This window comes from Pleurodeles waltl, chromosome 4_2 (genome assembly GCF_031143425.1).
Source record: "Pleurodeles waltl isolate 20211129_DDA chromosome 4_2, aPleWal1.hap1.20221129, whole genome shotgun sequence".
NCBI lineage: Eukaryota > Metazoa > Chordata > Amphibia > Caudata > Salamandridae > Pleurodeles > Pleurodeles waltl.
The window spans coordinates 133,606,619-133,619,521 of record NC_090443.1 but is presented as its reverse complement, the minus strand read 5'-3'; the positions used below and the strand labels follow the sequence as shown (position 1 = coordinate 133,619,521).

Here is a 12,903-nt window from a genome sequence, read left to right as displayed (position 1 = left end):
GTTTGGAACAAGAATTTGATGATGAGTGCTCATATTGGAGGTTGATAAGCAGACTAAGAGATTGCATAACTTGCGCTTAGAATTGGATAGCCCTGATGAAGCCTGTTGACGAAACACTGGTGGCTGAGCAAAACAATTGAACGGCCAGAGTGGATAAAGAGGAATCTGAAAGCCAATGATTAAAAGGTCTATCCTCGGACTGTTGTGTGTGTGTTGTGTGCTCAAGGGCATCTGCTTAACTTGGGACCTCTTTGACCTTTGTGGAGTGTTTAGGAGCCGCTCCTTCCCTCTTGAAGCACCATCGTACCTTACTTATGGAACTTTGTTTGATACTTACTGCCTGTGTGCGCCAGCATAATCATCCTATCTGTTGGACACATGGCAGCATTTGGTGAACAGCTCCTAAAGGCGGCCATGGCAAGCGGGATGGGAGTTACGAAGCTGCAGAACATACCAGAGGGTAGAATGGCGACAGCAGGGACAAGCTGTGCTGATTTATTTTGTTCAGTTGTGCATCACTTATCTAGTGATGGGTGCTTTGGAAACTTTTGAAATAAATAAACACAATGATTTAGCCTGCTGCCCACGCTAATATTACCATGCGCTGTGTTGACCCGTTAGCTGACTGGTATCCTGTTTTCAGGAGCTGCCTGGTACACGTAATGCTCTCCAGCAAGAGATTAGTGACAAGCTTTTAGCAGGAGCCGGCGGATTCTCTAACAGAAACGTAGACCTCCCTTTAGCAGGTGCTGTCCCATGTGCTCTTTAGCAGGTGCTGGTCCATACCCCCTTTACCAGGTGCTGACCGACTCATGCCTCCTTAGCAGGTGCTGGTCCGTTCCCCCTCTAGTAGGCGCTCACCGATGCCCCCTTTAGCAGGTTCTGACCCATATACCGCCTTTAGCAGGTGCTGATCCGTGCACCCTCTAGTAGGTGTTGACCCATGCCCCATTTAGCAGGTGCTGACCCATGCCCCATTTAGCAGGTGCTGACCCATGCCCCCTTAGCAGGTGCTGACCCATGCCCCCTTTAGCAGGTGCTGACCCATGCCCCCTCTAGAAGGTGCTGACCCAGGCCCCCTTTAGCAGGTGCTCACCCATGCCTCTGTTGTACACTGCATGCAGGCTTCAGGCCAGCGCCCTGGAGTGGGTTTTGCTGACTGCGGCTTGCTGAAAGGTACCCTGTGATAATGAGATCAGGTCAGGGCAGACAGCAGCGCCCCTTCGCGGATTATTTTTGGAATCAGCCATTGCAACTTCACAAGATTACGTTGGTGGGTTGAAAAGTCGGCTCGCCACAAGGGGATCCTTTATCCAGGTCACTAATCAGTTGGTAATGAGGGCTTAGGGCGACTCGGACAGTGTAGGTGTGGATTATCACCGGCAGCAAAAGATGAATGGACGGGGGAGAGCAGGGCAGAGGCATGCATCGGATGGGAGATGGAAAGAAGTAAAGGTCTGCAACCCAGAGGCGAGTACTTTTTTCCAAAGATGATAGAGTGCTTTGGCTCCCAAATCTTTCCTACATCTTTATCTAGCATTAGAGGGTGTGTTGTAAGCCAGAGAGGCACATGTTTAGATATGGTGGAAAGAAACTGGTGCTTTGCCTATTGCATCAGAACAGATAGATGGTCTTGCTGGGGGCATGCGGGGACCTCTGAATAGACAGGGGAGCGGGCATGGAGTCTGACAGAACTATTTGTGCGGGAGCAATGTAAAGATTTCAGGACATGAGGTTCATATGGCTCGGGCAAAGTCAGATACATCCAGACCTATGGGGAATGGAGAAACTTTAGGTACATACTTTTTCTTCTGTGAGAAAATAATGCTGGGACATAGGAGACACAGGTGGCGATACAGTGCAGTGGAGAGATTTATACGGCGCTGCCAGCCCATGTTATGGTATGCTTCCTTAGTCATGTGCATATTGCTTGTTGCCAAGCCAGGTTTGCGAGAGAGCGCTGAGGGAGGACTGGGGAGATGAAAGGAGAGTACAAGAGAGAAGGACTGAAGAAAAAGCCTTGCAGATGGAATGGTCTTGGCAAAATGCTAGTATCTGACTGGGTAGCCAGCCTTGGGAGTCTGTCTGCAGTGAGCGACAGAGCAGGAGAATTAAAGGGAGAGAGAGGGGTGGAGGACATGAGGCAAGAGGAGAGGAAAGGAGGTGGGAGTTAATGTTGTGAGTGATGACTTTGGAAACACAGAGCGTGACAGCAAGCTTGGAAATAAGGTACACTCTTTGAGAAAGGTGATTCCACTCCCATAGTATCTACACTTCAGCCTGCATTGTAGCCTTCCCGAAGTCATAACTTTATGTGTGACCCATGGCAGAAGATGGAGTTGGGGAAAGGATGGCAGTCTTTGAGATCCTCATATCTTTAATAGCCTTGGGAGCACGAGCTTCCTTGTGGATAAAGTCTTCAGGATGCCTGGGAAAGTAGTCCTCGGACACTGAAAGCGTTAGTACTCTTGTGGCCTATTCTAGTTTGAACTGGAGTGCTTTGCTTGCTGCTCTGGCAAAGACCTTCTGATGTGCCCATTAAAGCATGGTGCCATATCTGGGACATGCCAGACATACAGGGAGTGCAGAATTATTAGGCAAGTTGTATTTTTGAGGATTAATTTTATTATTGAACAACAACCATGTTCTCAATGAACCCAAAAAACTCATAAATATCAAAGCTGAATATTTTTGGAAGTAGTTTTTAGTTTGTTTTTAGTTTTAGCTATGTTAGGGGGATATCTGTGTGTGCAGGTGACTATTACTGTGCATAATTATTAGGCAACTTAACAAAAAACAAATATATACCCATTTCAATTATTTATTATTACCAGTGAAACCAATATAACATCTCAACATTCACAAATATACATTTCTGACATTCAAAAACAAAACAAAAAGAAATCAGTGACCAATATAGCCACCTTTCTTTGCAAGGACACTCAAAAGCCTGCCATCCATGGATTCTGTCAGTGTTTTGATCTGTTCACCATCAACATTGCGTGCAGCAGCAACCACAGCCTCCCAGACACTGTTCAGAGAGGTGTACTGTTTTCCCTCCTTGTAAATCTCACATTTGATGATGGACCACAGGTTCTCAATGGGGTTCAGATCAGGTGAACAAGGAGGCCATGTCATTAGATTTCCTTCTTTTATACCCTTTCTTGCCAGCCACGCTGTGGAGTACTTGGACGCGTGTGATGGAGCATTGTCCAGCATGAAAATCATGTTTTTCTTGAAGGATGCAGACTTCTTCCTGTACCACTGCTTGAAGAAGGTGTCTTCCAGGAACTGGCAGTAGGACTGGGAGTTGAGCTTGACTCCATCCTCAACCCGAAAAGGCCCCACAAGCTCATCTTTGATGATACCAGCCCAAACCAGTACTCCACCTCCACCTTGCTGGCGTCTGAGTCGGACTGGAGCTCTCTGCCCTTTACCAATCCAGCCACGGGCCCATCCATCTGGCCCATCAAGACTCACTCTCATTTCAACAGTCCATAAAACCTTAGAAAAATCAGTCTTGAGATATTTCTTGGCCCAGTCTTGACGTTTCAGCTTGTGTGTCTTGTTCAGTGGTGGTCGTCTTTCAGCCTTTCTTACCTTGGCCATGTCTCTGAGTATTGCACACCTTGTGCTTTTGGGCACTCCAGTGATGTTGCAGCTCTGAAATATGGCCAAACTGGTGGCAAGTGGCATCGTGGCAGCTGCACGCTTGACTTTTCTTAGTTCATGGGCAGTTATTTTGCGCCTTGGTTTTTCCACACGCTTCTTGCCACCCTGTTGACTATTTTGAATGAAACGCTTGATTGTTCGATGATCACGCTTCAGAAGCTTTGCAATTTTAAGAGTACTGCATCCCTCTGCAAGATATCTCTCTATTTTTGACTTTTCGGAGCCTGTCAAGTCCTTCTTTTGACCCATTTTGCCAAAGGAAAGGAAGTTGCCTAATAATTATGCACACCTGATATAGGGTGTTGATGTCATTAGACCACACCCCTTCTCATTACAGAGATGCACATCACCTAATATGCTTAATTGGTAGTAGGCTTTCGAGCCTATACAGCTTGGAGTAAGACAACATGCATGAAGAGGATGATGTGGTCAAAATACTCATTTGCCTAATAATTCTGCACTCCCTGTATGCATGAAATACAGAGTGCAGAACTCTACCCATTAGCTCTAAGATTTATAAGACAAGAACATCGCCTAGAGTTGTTTGATCATTACCTCATTACTATAAACTACAGGGACAACGCAGGAGAGCTTGCCTTTCAAATACAACACAATGGTAAAATAATTTATTCACATGAAAAAAAAAATCATGTTTCTTCGTTCAATATGTTGTCTTTTCAGGCTGTGTTCTGTGAAATGCTTCTTTTTCCAAGTACACTGACTTCCACCTCTGAAGTTCTGAAGGCCACTCCCCGCCCCCGGACATCTGTATTGATCTCTGGAGGTCCCAGAATGTTCGCTCCACTTCTGGGAGCCTCATTTGGGATATGGTGTTTCATTCCGGGATCCTCAGCTACAGCAATGGGTGGTCTAGTTCTGGAGGCTTAATTTGTAGTGAAGTGCCCGGTTCTGGGGGCATGCTCTGTTATTACTCTCCATTCTGAGCTGCCCCCTGGAACATTCCACCTAGTTCTGGAGATCTCATCTAGACCAGTGTCGTATTGCTGCTAATTATGTGGGACCTCCTCTGTGAAGGTCACTTCTAAAGTATCTGTTACTAGTACTGAGTTTGTGTTGCTGCGTGAACCGGGGCGTCATGAACCCCCTCCCTCGCCCCCCACCCTCTCTTGTAGCTTGTAGTGGGTACCACTGGGCAGTTTTCTCTAATATAAAACACTAAAGGTGTTGCTTATGGCTACTTTGCTTGGAGGGAGGGAGAGGAGGAGGGAGAGAAGGGAAGACGTGTTAGAGAGCAGGATGGGTGGGTGAGTGGTTGGATATAAGGAAGGAAGAAAAAAAGAGAAAGAAGGATGAGAGAAGAAAGGCCGTATGGGAAGGTGGATTAATGCATGGATGGAAACAAATATGAAGAGAAGGGAGGAATGATTGAAAACAACAGAAAGAAGTATGGAGAAAAGCAAAGAAAGATGAAATAGATGCAAAGGAAAAGAGAAAGAAAAGAGGCAGATGGAAAGACACGTAATAAAGCAAAAAAGAGAAGGAAGGGAAGGAAGGAACAAAAGAGATATTGAAAGACACCTGAAGGTCTTCAAGAATGTTGCTTACTTTTCAAATTATGTTTTTTCTGCCCACTGACAACCGTAGCACTGCCCATTCCCCTCTCTTCACAATATCCACTCGCCTGCCCCATGATGTTTAGAGCAGCGGTGACTGTAGGGAACCTCACTCAGACCTGGATCACAAAGACCAGGGGCAATGGTCGGCCTCCATGAGATCCTCTGAGTGAGCTTCCTTTGTGCTCCAGTGTGTTCCCCAGCACCAGGAGGCAGAGGGTGCGGAGGGAGACGCGTGTGCGTATGTGAGAGGAGGGGATAGGGGCCTCAGATCTGTGGAAGTGTGTCACTGGAGCTTCTGTGAGGAGTGGAACAGGTGGCTGGGGAGGTAGGCCCGGGGCGGCTGACAGGCCGCCAGGCTGCCGCCTCTCCTGCTGCAGGGCTGCGGCTAGCGACACGTGAGGCTGCAGCCCACGCACTACTCGGCGCGTGGGTGGGAGCGAAAGCACCCGACCTGACCTGCAACCAAGCGGGAGGCTCTGACGCACAGACGCCGGCATCTGCAGTGCTGTCCATCCAACCTGCAGTGCTGCAGTGGGAGCTAGCGCGGTTCTCGTGCAGTGAGCAGTGATGGCTGCCCGACCTCCAGTGTTGCATGCGGGATGTGCAGTGCTACAAGGGGGATCTGTCGCGCTTCCCATGCCACGTGCATTGCGGCACGTGGGATCTGTCGCGTTTCCATGCAGTGTGCAGTGCTGACTGTCCGGCCTCCAGTGCTGCATGGCGGATCTGCTGCGCTGCCCCTGCTGTGCTCATGCTGTGGACAGTGCTGCCCATCCGACGTGCAGTGTTGCGTGTGGGCTCTATCCCGCTGCCTATGCTTTGTGCAGAACTGCCTGACATGGAGTGCTGCAGGTGGGATATGCCGCACTGCCCATGTATTGTGCTGTGCTGTATGGTCCACCCGTAGTGCAGTACGTGAAATCCCTGTGTGCAGTGCTGCATGTGGGATCTGCTGCGCTGCTCATGGCGTATGCAGTGCTGCCTATATGACCTGCAGTGGTGCATGTAGGATCTGCCCTACTGCTCATGCTGTCTGCAGTGTTGCTTGTATCATCTGAAGCTGCCCGTGGAATATGCAAAGTCACCACTGGTACATACAATACTGTACGCAATTGTTGTGCTCCCTCAACAATCTAAAGTGCTGCACACACCATCTGCACTGCTGCATGTGTAATCTTTAATGCTGCTTTGATACTTGCAGTGCTGCATTTGGAACCGACAATGCTGCCCATAGTGCTTGTAGAACTCCACGTGGAATGTCCATGCAGAAGTGCTCATGTTATCTGCAGAGCTGCCATGATACCTATTGTGCAGGTCATACTAACCGCGTGGCTTCATTTCAGCAGTGCTGCCCGTGATATGTGCAGTGATGTCCGTACTACATTCATGCTAGATCGGCAGCGCTATGCATACCGTCTCGGAAGCTGCTTATACAACCCGCAGCGTTGCCATGTTATCTGCAGTGCTGTTATACTTAGCAGTACATAAGAAACGTCTACATTGGTAGGCGTGGTGCTGCCCCTCAGTATCTCCAGTGCTTCCCGAGAACTCTGCACTGCTGGCCATATGCCATCTCCAGGGATGTCTGTGGTGCTGCCTAGTTTTTCTGGGTCTCCACCACTGTTTGCAGTACTGCATTTTATGTTTTCAGTGCTGTCCGTACTACCTGCAGGGCTTACTTGAAACGTGCAGTGTTACCCTTATTGTATGCTGCGCTACCACTGCCATTCCTATCGCCGATGTTGCCCATCTTATGTGCACTGCTGCAGTGACCGGGTTTTAGCATGTATCAGCAGCGCTTTGTCTTGGCCATTATTGAAAAATAGTGAAGATATTGACTGGATGCCTTATGATTTTTCGAGTAATGATTATTTTCAGTAAAAACATGTATTTAAGATTCTGATTTAATTTAATTCACAATTAGTATTGCATCTAATTTGAAGTTAGAATGGAGTTGATTTTTGGACTGCTTTGAGAAGCCTTTAAATACTAGATGCTGTGGAACGAACTGGTGTATTTGGAGTGCACTGGCTTTGCTGGTTCCTTAATTTCCTAACTACCTAAACGTCGTGTAGCTTTGTATACTACCTGCACCGCTGCCATCTGTATTGCCCGGTAGAACTGCAGTGCTTCATGTAAAATGTGCAGTGCCGCCTCATATATCTGCAGCGCTTCCCCTGATATCTGCAGTGCATCATGTGAGATCTGCAGTGCCACCTCTGATATCTCCAGTGCTGCCCTGATGTCTACAGGGCTTCATGTGAGACCTGCAGTGCCACTTCTGATATTTGCAGTACTGCCCCTGATATCTACAATACCTCATGTGAAATCTGCAGTGCCGCCTCTGATATCTGCATGCTGCGTGTGAAATGTGGCATGCTGCCCCTACTGCCTATGGAACAACATATAATATCTGCAGTGCTTCCCTGGTAGGTGAGGTGCTTCCTTGATATCTGCAGTGCTGCTTACAGTATCTGCACGGTGCTAGGATGTTTTTGGGGCTGCCTATATAATCTGATGTGATGTCATTGCTATCTTCACTGCTGCCACAAGTATGTGCACTGCTTCCCATACTCTCTACAATGCTTCATGTGAAACTTGCAGTGCTGAGTGCCATTGCAATTATTCTGCTGTCCAATCTGCAGGGCTTCATTTGTATTCTGAAATATTGCCCATGATATCTGCCTTACTGCCCATATCACATGCAGTGCTAGATACTGTCCTGGCCATATAATCCGAGTGCTGCTATGATATCTCCAGCACTTCCTATATTGTTTGCAGTAATGCTTGTGTCCATACTACCTACGGTACTGCCAATAACATCTGCAGTGCTTCATGTGAAATTTACATTGGTGTCAGTGATCTCTGCAGTGCTGTCTATTCGAATGTTTGTGCTTCGTGAGAAGTCTGCAGTGCAGCATGTCAATCAATCAATCCGTTTTTATAAAGCGCAACCACTTACCTGTAAGGGTCTCAAGGCGCTGGTGGTGGGTCTGGGCCTCATTCAAAGAGCAGTGTCTTGAGGTTCTTACTGAAGATGGTGAGTGATGGGCTTTGTCTGAGGTGCATAGGCAGGTTGTTCCAGCTGTTAGCTACAAGGTAGGCGAAAGATCTTTCTCTGGTGGTGGTTTTCCAGATGCATGGGATGGTGGCTAGCGCCTGCTGGGTGGAACAGAGGGGTCTGGCGGGGTTATGGAACGTGATGCAATGGTTCAGGTAGGCCGGTCTGATGTTGTGAAGGACCTTGTAGGTGTGGGTAAGTAGTTTGAAGTTGATTCGCTTCTCCACTGGGAGCCAATGGAGGATCCTCAGGTTTTGGAGGATGTGTTCCTAGCGGGGGAAGTTCAGGATGAGTCTGGCGGTGGCGTTTTGGATGAGTTGTAGTTTCCTGATGTTCTTTGTTGTAGTGCTGGCGTAGAATGCGTTGCCGAGGTCGAGCTTGCTTGTGACTAGGGCGTGGGTGATTATCTTGCGGCAGTCGACCTGAATCCATATGAAGATTTTGCAGAGTTGGCAGAGGGTGTGCCAGCAGGAAGAGGTGACTGCGTTTACCTGTTGGGTCATTGATAGGGCAGAGTGGAGGATGATTCCTAGGTTGCAGGCGTGGCCAGTCAGTGTAGGCGGTGCACTGAGCAATGTGGGCCACCTGGAGTCGTCCCAGGCTGAAGTGGAGTTTCCGAAGATGATGAGCTCCGTCTTGTCTGATTTGAGCTTGAGGCAGCTCTCCCTCATCCAGGCGGCGACGGCTTTCCTGCTGGTGTGAAAGCTGCAGTCGAGGAGTGTACGGATGTCATCTGTGGCTGTAAGAAGAGCTATCTCGTGCTGTGGTTGCTGCGGAAGCCAGACTGAGAGGTATCCAAAGAGATGTTCTTGAGGAATTGTCACAGCTGTGAGTTTATGGCTTTTTGAAGGACTTTAGCTGGATATGGTAGCAGTGAGATTGGACCGGAAATTCTTGAGCTCTGATGGGTCGGCTGTGGATTTCATCAGAAGGGGTTGGACTTTGGCGTGTTTCTAGTCTTCGGGGAAGGTGACTGTTTTGATAGAGCAGTTCAGCGTCTTGCAGAGTTCCGAGGCGGTGAATGCACTGGCTCTGTTGTAGATGTGGTGAGTACTGGGGTCTGTGGGAGCTTTGGAGTGAATGCTGTTCATGATGATTTCAGTCTCTTCTGTGGTGAGAGTGGACCAACTGTGGATGGTTTGGCTGGGATGCTCGTAGGTTGTGATGCTGGGTGGGTTCTGTACGAAAAAGTTGTCATAGATGTCCTTAACCTTGCGGTGGAAGCAAGTGTCCAATATGTCGCAGAAATCTTGCGAAATGGGGAAGTTGGTGGCTTCAGAGGGTGGAGTGGTGAATTCGTTGGTTACTGTAAAGAGTTCTCTCGTGTTGTGCGGGGAGGTGTTGATGCGTTCACGGACTATGCTTTTTTTGCGTTCTCGATGCGTTGGTGATGCGTGGCAGTGGTGGCTCTCAAGGATGCAAGGTCTTCGCAGGTTTTGCTGTTTCTCCATTTCTTCTCTAGGTGCCTACGGGTGCATTTGGATTTTTGGAGTTCGGCGGTGAACCAGCAGTCTTTTTTGGAATGCGCTTGACTGAAGTTGATCGGAGGGGGGTTTAGGAGTTGGCACATTCAGTGATCCAGGAGTTGAGGTTGCATGCTTTGGTGTCATCAGTGGAGACGGGGTGATTTGGCAAGGGTCGTGGTGAGTTGCTCATCAGTGATTTTGTTTCATTTCCTCTGGGTGGCCCTGGGGATGCAGAGGCGGCTGTTGGGTGCAGTGATGACGAAGTGTAGGCAGTGATGGTCGGTCCAGTCCAGGGTGGAGGTATTCTTGATGGTAATCCGGTTGCTTGAGGTGAAAATGGGGTACAGTGTGTGTCCTGCGGTGTGTGTGGGTGCAGTGATCAGTTGTCTGAGGCAGAGGGTGGTGAGATTATTGAGCAGGAAAGTGGTGTTTCGGTCGTTGCGGTCCTTAAGTTGGAAATTCAAGTCGCCCAGGAGGAGGTAGTCAGCGGATGCCAGGGTGTGGGGCATGGCAATGTCTACAATGGCATCGATGAAGGCTGGGTGGGGCCGGGCAGTCTCTGCCCGGACGTGATGGCCGGTCCTTCCTTAGGATGTGGTAGGGGTCTGCGATTGCGATGGCGATGTCTGGTCCGGAGGTAGGGTTGGTCCAGTCTTGGTTAGGAATGCGATGTCTGGACGGGCGGAGTCGATCAGGTCCCAAAGTTCTGTGGTATAGTTATGGAGGGAGCGTATGTTCAGAAGGAAGCAGTTGATGAGGTTGTGGCAGGCGTCGGTGGTTTCAGGTGTTCCGGTTTGTTGCGGCTAAAACTGAGGTTGCAGTTCCAGCAGGAAAAAGGTGAGTGGGTGTCCTTAGGAGATGCTTTGCAGCAGACGCTGAGACGTCCAGTGTTAAGGCAGTGGAGGCTCTTGGCGTCTTAATGGAGGGTGGAGCGGGGATGGCTTATCAGAGATTCAGGGTTCCTGGCGCTGTACGCGGTCCAGATGGGCGCAGACGGGTTTGCCTTTTGTGGGCCTTTGGCGCGCCAACTGTGTGGCCGTGCTGCGGTCGCCATTAAGAAGGGGACCGAGGCGGGGGTCCGATCAGCTGGGAGGCAGGAGGGCGGAAAAGCACTTTGTGGGGCGGAGGGGTTGGGCCGCATGGGCAGCAGCGGCGTGGGAGGGAGAGGGTAACAGAAGAGACAGAAAAGTAAGAGAAGAGACAGAAAAAAAAAATAGAAAATGAAGTGAAAACAGAGGTAAAAAGGCAGAAGTATAAAAGCATTAGTAAGGAGAGAGAGAGAGAGAGAGAGAGAGAGAGAGAGAGAGAGAGAGAGAGAGACATAAGATACTTGTAGATGGCCACTAGGCCACCAGGGATGAGGCGCAGGCAGGAGCCTGTGGGCAGAGGAGGGCCTTGAACTGAGTCAGGCAGACAGGCAGCTGCAGCAGGAGAAGCTTGGGAGGGCAACAGATGCTAATCAGGCGGGTAGTGGAGTCGCCCTCTCACAGTGCGGCCACCATTAAGAAGGGTAGGGGGGGGACTGGTCAGCTGGGAGGCGGGAGGGTGGGAAAGTCGCTTCATGGGGAGAAGGGAGGAGGGCTGCTGGGGCAGCAGTGGGAGGGAGAGGGTAAAAGAAGAGACATAAAAGCAAGAGTAGAGAGAAAAAATAGAAAATAAGTGAAAACAGGTAACAAGGCATATGTATAAAAGCAAGAATAAGGAGAGTCAGAAGATACATATTTGTAGATGGCCTCTAGGCCACCAGGGATGAGGCGCAGGCAGGAGCCTGCGAGTGGAGGAGGGCCTCGAGCTGAGTCACGCAGGCTCTCAGTTCGTTCCCAAGGCAGAGGCAGCAGCAGGAGGAACTGGGGAGGGCAACAGACGCTGAGTAGGAGCACCCTCAACAATATCAGCAGCACTGCCCATATCATCTAGAAGGCTACAGTGACCTCTGCAAGGCTGTCCTAGTCTGCCATGCTGGCCATGAAGTCTGCCGCGCTGCTATGATGCATGTAGTGCTGGCCATGAAACCTGCATCACTCCTGTGATGCATGAAGTGCTGCCCATGATATCTGTAGAGCTATCCATGAGATCCATAGTGCTCCCTTCATATAGGCAAGCCTGTCTACACTGTCTCACAGCGCTTCATGTGAAATGTGCACTGCGGCCTATAATACTCGTGCAGTGCTGCTTGTGCAGTGTACAGTGCTGCCATGATTTCTATAGTGCTATAGTGCTGCTGCACATAGAGTCTGCAATGGTGCCCATGATGTCTCCAGTGCTGCCTATATACTACCTGCAGTGCTTCCTGTGACTTATGCAGTGCTGCCAGGATATCTCTGCAGCCCATAAGCATTGCTGCGTAGTGCCTCCTGTCATATATGGACTGCAGTGCATGCTTTCTCCATTGATGTCCGTGCTGTTTGCATTGCCTACACGTTCTGAAGTGCCTTTATTACGCTGCTGCACCAACTCTTTGCAGTGCTGCCAGTAAGATCTGCGGTGTTCCCCATGAAGTCGGCCGGCCGTGGATTCAGCAATTCTTTAGTTCGTGCCAATGCAGTAAACCCCACTGCTGATAAAAAACAACTATTCCTCGTGTGCTGCTAGACGCCCTGAGGCAGACATGCCCATTTCTGCACTGTCAGACAAACTGATTTCTGCAATTTTATCATGCAGCAGACACATTCATTCCGGCAGTGTTGTTGATGCAGTAGGGCATGCACAGCAAGCACAGCTTCCTACAGAGATACCCAGGCTTCTCCACAGCCACAGTGATTCCTGCAGTGTTGCACATGCAGAGGGCTGTTATGGACGCACACTGATTCCTGCAGTGCTGCACATGCAGTAGGCTCCGTTATGGACACACACTGATTCCTGTAGTGCTGCACATGCAGTAGGCTCCGTTATAGACGTACACTGATTCCTGCAGTGCTGCACATGCAGTAGGCTCTGTTATGGACGTACACTGATTCCTGCAGTGCTGCACATGCAGTAGGTTCTGTTATGGACGCACACTGATTCCTGCACTGCTGCACATACAATAGGGTCTGTTTTGTACACACACTGAATCCTGCAGTGTTGCATGTGCTGTTGCCTTGCTACATGTACACTGACGCCTCTGTGGTATCTATAAACTGTCCTG

At 49.5% G+C, this 12,903-nt stretch overlaps 1 protein-coding gene across 1 annotated transcript in view; it reads left to right on the top strand.

Moving 5' to 3' along the window:
- LOC138292380 (nuclear receptor subfamily 1 group D member 2-like) overlaps nucleotides 1–12,903 on the top strand; it is a 71,699-nt gene that overhangs the window by 4,836 nt on the left and 53,960 nt on the right. The gene's annotated exons all lie outside the window — the stretch shown is intronic.